Source organism: Sturnira hondurensis, unplaced genomic scaffold (assembly GCF_014824575.4).
Source record: "Sturnira hondurensis isolate 20B ecotype Veracruz unplaced genomic scaffold, ASM1482457v3 Scaffold0014384, whole genome shotgun sequence".
Taxonomy (NCBI): domain Eukaryota; kingdom Metazoa; phylum Chordata; class Mammalia; order Chiroptera; family Phyllostomidae; genus Sturnira; species Sturnira hondurensis.
This window is the reverse complement of record NW_028087015.1, coordinates 37,726,421-37,732,421: the sequence shown is the minus strand read 5'-3', so window position 1 is coordinate 37,732,421 and position 6,001 is coordinate 37,726,421.

The following is a 6,001-nucleotide window of genomic DNA, read 5'->3' as shown; positions in this document are numbered from 1 at the left end:
GCCAAAAAAGAAGGCATGTACCAGGAACAGGAAGCCAGAGTAAAAATATTGCTGTTCTAAGCAGAGGTAGTAGAAATGAAGAGATAGAGCATTTGAAATTATTGTCTTACTTTGGTATTCCTCCTGGCGGCCCCAAACTTACTGTGCTTATTTGCAAGTAAGGTGGTGGATTCAAATGTAGACTCAAACTACTTTAGACTAGAGTGTGAATTGGACCCACTTTAAAAGAATCCTGGGACTAAAATCTAAGCTTACAAACCAATCAACTGGTTGTCAGGGATAAGTTCAGCTCTAAAGTCAGATTGTGTACTTAACGAGGTCATTTATTGTAGGTGTATGTTAAATGGGCCACCCACCTACAATCTCTGAACATAAAGCATTTCACAAGAAGAGCAATTTTTCTGTTTTGTCCTCTGTGAAGCCCTAGTAGTTACTCGTACCTCACTCATCAGAGTTATTGTTTAATTTAGGAGTTAACACACTGTGGCCGAGGGGCCAAATTTGGCCTATTGTCAGTTTTTGTAAATAAAATTTTATTGGAACATGGCTGCTTTTGTGCTACAGCAGGGGAGCTGAGTAGCTGAGACAAAAATTACGTGATGCACAAAGGGTGTAAAATCTTTACTGTTTGGTCCTTTAGAGACAAAGTTTGCTGATCCCTTGTTTATCGGATACAATAGCTACTTTTCTCCATGAATTCACAATAGGGTTCTAGCCCTGGCAGGGTGCTCAGTTGGTTGGAGCATTGTCCCTCACGACAGAGTTTGCAGCTTCGATTCCCGGTCAGGGCACATAGCTAGGTTGTGGATTCCATCCCTGGTTGGGGTGTGTATGGGAAGCAACTGATGGATGTTTCCCTCTTATATCAATGTTTCTCTCTCTCTTTTCCCCTTCCTCTCTCCAAAGTCAATAATAACAAACTTTATTATTCTTCAGGTGAAGATTCAAAAAAGAATGATAAAATAAAATAGGATTCTGTGTGTGAAAATCTGGTCCCCACACAACTTTCAGGAACATGCGGTCCACATAAACCATGCTAGTACCTACACGTGTGGGACAGAAGCCCGAGACAGTGGCAGCGATAGTTCAGACTCTCTCCATGCTTGTCTACCAAGCAAAATTGTCCCCACCTTGGCCTTGGGGTTAAAGCAGGGATATTTTTTAAGTCTGGCTGGCCTCTTGGCGATCCCTGGATTTTTGTCCGTAAGCCATGGACAGCACTTGGAGGTGCAGGTTAAGAGCAGTCCTGTCATGAAAGGACAGAAGCACCTGCTGTAGGACATACTGCTGCTCATCTGGTGACTAATCTAACCTGCATTTAAGCCAGAAAGCTGCACTCTCTTGACTCCCAGGAGCTCTCTGTGGGAACAAAGCCACACGACTGCAGTTTGAAGGTACTGAAGACACCGATGTGGAGGGGACAGTGAGTGATGAGCTTCTATTCAGTTCACTGTTACTGCGTAGAATTGGTCCCCTGGGCCTGTAAAAATGGTGAGGTTAACAAAGATAAACAACATCCCCCAGAGTGTTTACCCTTAGTAATAGTTCTTTGAAAGCTGTGTGACTTTGCCTCATCATCACAGTCATGTGACCATCTCATCAAGGAGAAGGGAGATGGGGCATTTGTGCCAGTCTCTGGGAATCCCTCCTCAGGGTTGAGGCAGACCCAGTGAGAGGTGGGGGTGTGTGTTGTCACACCCTAGACTAGACACTCAAGGGGTTTTTCAGAGCAAGGAGACAAGTGAGCAGGACATTATCTTTCCTCTTCCTCTGCTGAGGCCATTTTTTTTTCTTTTTGGCACTTTATTTACAACCATCTTTCAAACCAAATAAAGAGTGACAATTTGGTGCCATAATAATTTGTGTTCTTGTTTCTAATCTTGTTTTCAAAGCTTGGTTAGAAAATCGGAAGCCCAATTCACAAAAGTTGGTGTGCTTTGTGTGTTGACTTGAATATCCTTTCAAGAAAGTTGTAATTGTAAATTTCCATGAACTAAATAAGTGTTCAAGGAGAAATCACAAATTCTGTCACCAACACAGGTCTCATGAACTGCTCACCGACTGTCACTCCCTGGGTGAGTAATTGGGTCATGTCTCTTTAAATTCTCTTGTTTATCATTTAAGTGGACTATCATTTTGATTGTATCTCTTTCCTTTAGTTGTGAAGATGTAAAAGAACAAAGCCTAGGCACAATATTTTGGTACAGCATGTGCTACTTTGCTCAGGGGATTTCCACTGGTGTGCTTGCTCTCTTTGGGTGGGGCAGGAGATGCCGAAGGACCTCGGAGAGAAACCTAGAAAAAGCACAGGGCGCTCTAGGAGAGGAGAAAGCTCACTCGTCCTTGGGGAGGTGATGGAGGACCATGGTGCCTCCTCTACTTCTTTACCCAGGTCCCATTAGTCCTTGGGAAACTTAGACAGCCCGAGGAAGGACAGCCTGGCTCCCCCTGTCCCCATGAGAGAAGTGGAGAGATGATGAGAAAGGCAGAGCAGAAAGGGCACTCAGCACACCTGAGCCTCCAGCTGTGAAGTCAGCTGGACTAGGGGCGAAACAAGCCCTGACACAGCAGCTTGGTTGGAGAGCACATCGCTCTCTGATCGCTGCCTTTCACCCCTGCCTTCTCTCTTCCCTCTTTTGTAGCTTGTCTCTTCCTTTTGTCAATTGCCATGATATGCAGAATCATAAAGAAATGAAAAGCATTTGATTATTTCTCAGGGTCAAGTAGAACACAGTGGCCCGGTAAGGCTCCCAGTGTTGATCGGTTAGTTACATCTTTCCTCCTCCCTATTTTTGTGATCATTCAGACCACTTGATAAACAAAGTGCATAAAGATTTTCTTTTTCTTTTCATACTGTGGCAAGTTATGTGCCCTTTGTATTTAAAGAGCTCAGATAAGCCCTGGCTGGCGTGGCTTAGGGGATTGAGTGAGACTGCAAACCAGAGGGTCACCAGTTCAATTGCACATGTCTGGGTTGTGGGCCAGGTCTCCAGTAGGGAGTGCTCGAGAGGCAACCACACATTGATGTTTCTCTTCTCTTTCTCCCTCCCTTCCTGTCTCTCTAAAAATAAGTAAATAAAATCTAAAATAAGATAAAATAAAATAAAGAGCTCAGATAGCTGACCTTGCAGCTAGATTTGAGATTCTGGAATGTCAGAGTTGGAGGAGTGCGTAGTCTTCATTTGATTGTTTGTGGTTTGTTGACTTGGCAAAGGTACACCTCAGGATGTCCCGTGCTTTTCCTCCTTCTTTCCCCCCAGTGGGTTAAAGACACAAATTTCTCTGGAAAAATTCAGGTTGAGCATCTGAACTTACCACTGATCTTCACCATTTGGACTCTTCTCTTAGGAACAGGGATTTAATTTCCTCCCTCGACAGAAATCACGAAGCTGTGGGACAGACACCAGTGCAATGCCCGTTTCGGTGCCTTTGGGAAGCAAACTGTCTCATGAGCTAAAGTGCATCTCTGGGTCAGGTTTCAGGTGAAACTTACAAACTAACCCTTACACATTTAGTAATTCATCTTCTGTGGCAAAGATTTAAAAGTCACGCACCTTGGGATTGAATATTGAAAGACAATAAAGTGAGACAACGACACAGTTACTCCCTGTAATGATACTAGGCAGTATCTGTTGCTGTGGGAATATCCTTGGCAAAACCTGGTGTCTGAAAAATACTCACAAAATTCCAAAACACATTACATCGCCTCTGTATTAACTGTCCCTCCCCGCCAATGGTCACTTACCTTTTTAAATGAACAGTTAGCTTTTATCCATAACAGAGGACATAATCTTGGACCCTTGCCTTCTGCTGCAAAAAGAAAAATCCAGGCCAGCTCAGTGGGGTAACTGGGGACCCCCAAGAGCTGTGGGAAAAGAGAAACAAAAGCACCCAAGGGAGTCAGGTGAGTGAGGCTGGCTGTAGGGAAACCTAAGTTGGGTCTAGCCCTAAATGAATCTTTTTTAGTATTTTATCAGTCTGTGCTGAGTCAGTCCCTGGGGCTGCAAGGGGGAGTCCCAGCATCATGAAGTTTCATTTCCAGGTGCATAATATTTTCCTTGTTGTGGCTCTTCTTTCATTTCCCTTTCCTTCCTTCCCCATGTCTTCAGCCCCATGTCTCGCTGTCATTTGTGTTCTTTCTGGGCAGAGTTTGAAATGTCACAGTTGTGTTGCTTCTACGAGATTTTAGTCTTGGTCTTTGAATACAACACAAATGGAATCTTTGAGTGCCAACTGTTCCTTCTTTGCCGAAGACACTGCTGCCAGAAATGGAGTATGTTGATGTCAAATTTCGATAAAGGTGTAAAGGAGAGTCTCCATCCTTGGGGGAAGTGACAGGCCTGCTGGCAGTGGTGACAGATCCTGGTGGAGCAGCTGGGTGGGCTGGGCCTGACTGCAGCTCATGGTCTCTCTCTCAGGCCCTTCAGAGCAGACAGTTCCTGGTAGGAACCTGCTGGTAACCCTCATGCAAGGCATGGCCTCCTACTGAGAAAAAAGTTTAGGTTAAGTGACACTGTCCTGGGCCAAGGCCCATGGCTCTGCACAGATTTCTTTGCCTTGGTGTGAGCTGTCGTCCCACAAACCATTTTCGAGGGGATTGCAGGGCTGATTGCCACACCTGCATCGAAACCCAGACAACTGGGAAAGTTTATAAGAGCCCTCAGTTCCATAGCATATGCTTCCCCAGCCATCTTAGAACCCAGCATCTGTGTAAATCAAGTCCCCAAGAACAGCATTGGTGTGTCATAATTTCCCAACTGAAATATGCAAAGTTGACATAAAAAGTATCCCTGAATGACAGTGTTCACAGAACTGCCACAGAGAAGTAGTGTGTGTCCCTGAAAAAGAAGGAAGTTTCTCAGAAAACTAAAACGGGATCTGCCTTTTGACTCAGCAATGCCACTGCTAGGATTATACCCTAAGAACCCTGAAACACCAATCCAAAAGAACCTGTGCACCCCAATGTTCATAGCAGCACAATTTACAATGGCCAAGTGCTGGGAGCAACCTAGGTGCCCATCAGTAAATGAATGGATCCAAAAACTACGGTACATTTACACAATGGAATTCCATGCAGCAGAAAGGAAGAAGGAGCTCCTACCCTTCACAAAAACATGGATGGAACTGGAGAGCATTATGCTGAGTGAGATAAGCCAGGCAGTGAAAGACAAATACCATACAATCTCACCTTTAACAGGAACCTAAACAACAAAACAAACAAACAAGCAAAATATAACTAAAGACACTGAAATGGAGAACAGGCTGACAGTGACCAGAGGGGAGAGGAAAGGGAATTTCAGGGGAAAAGGAGTAGTGTTTACAGGAACAAGTATAAAGGACACATGGACAAAAACTAAGGGGGGGGGGGTTAGAAATGGGAGGGAGGTGGGGAGGGCTGGGTGGGTGGGCTAGGGTGGGAGTAGAAGACAGAAAACTGTACTTGAACAACAATTAATATAAAATTAAAAACCAAAAAAAAAGAGCAAAAAACAAACCCAAAAAACAAATCAATGACAAAGACAGAGACAGAGAACATGCTACTGGGGACCTTGATTTGACCCCAATATGAATAAATAAATTAAACAAAGACAACTGGGGGAAAAATAAGGAAGGAATTACAGTCTGTTTGTTGCCAGACTACAGATCCTGGACTAAGTCACTTCCAGAAACTTTTCAAGCAAATGAAGAAATAGTACTTACTTTTGTTTACTTACATGTAAACCTTTTCCTTATCAGTCTCAGAACATTTTGAAAGTTAATATAGCATTTTCCACTGTTGTTGATAAGTGTTAGTTGGGTTATGCTGCTAAACTAGGAGACCCCAAAATGTAGTGGCTCTAACAAATGTGCAAATTTGCTGCTTCTCACAGTAGATGGTCTGTGGGGTAGTCAGCTCCTCAAGTTCATTCAATTAGGAGCCAAGCCTCATCTTTTATTTTATAAGGTGTTCTTCCTGTCTATGTATTTGAAGCAAGCTTACCAGCACATTGCAGTCCTTGGG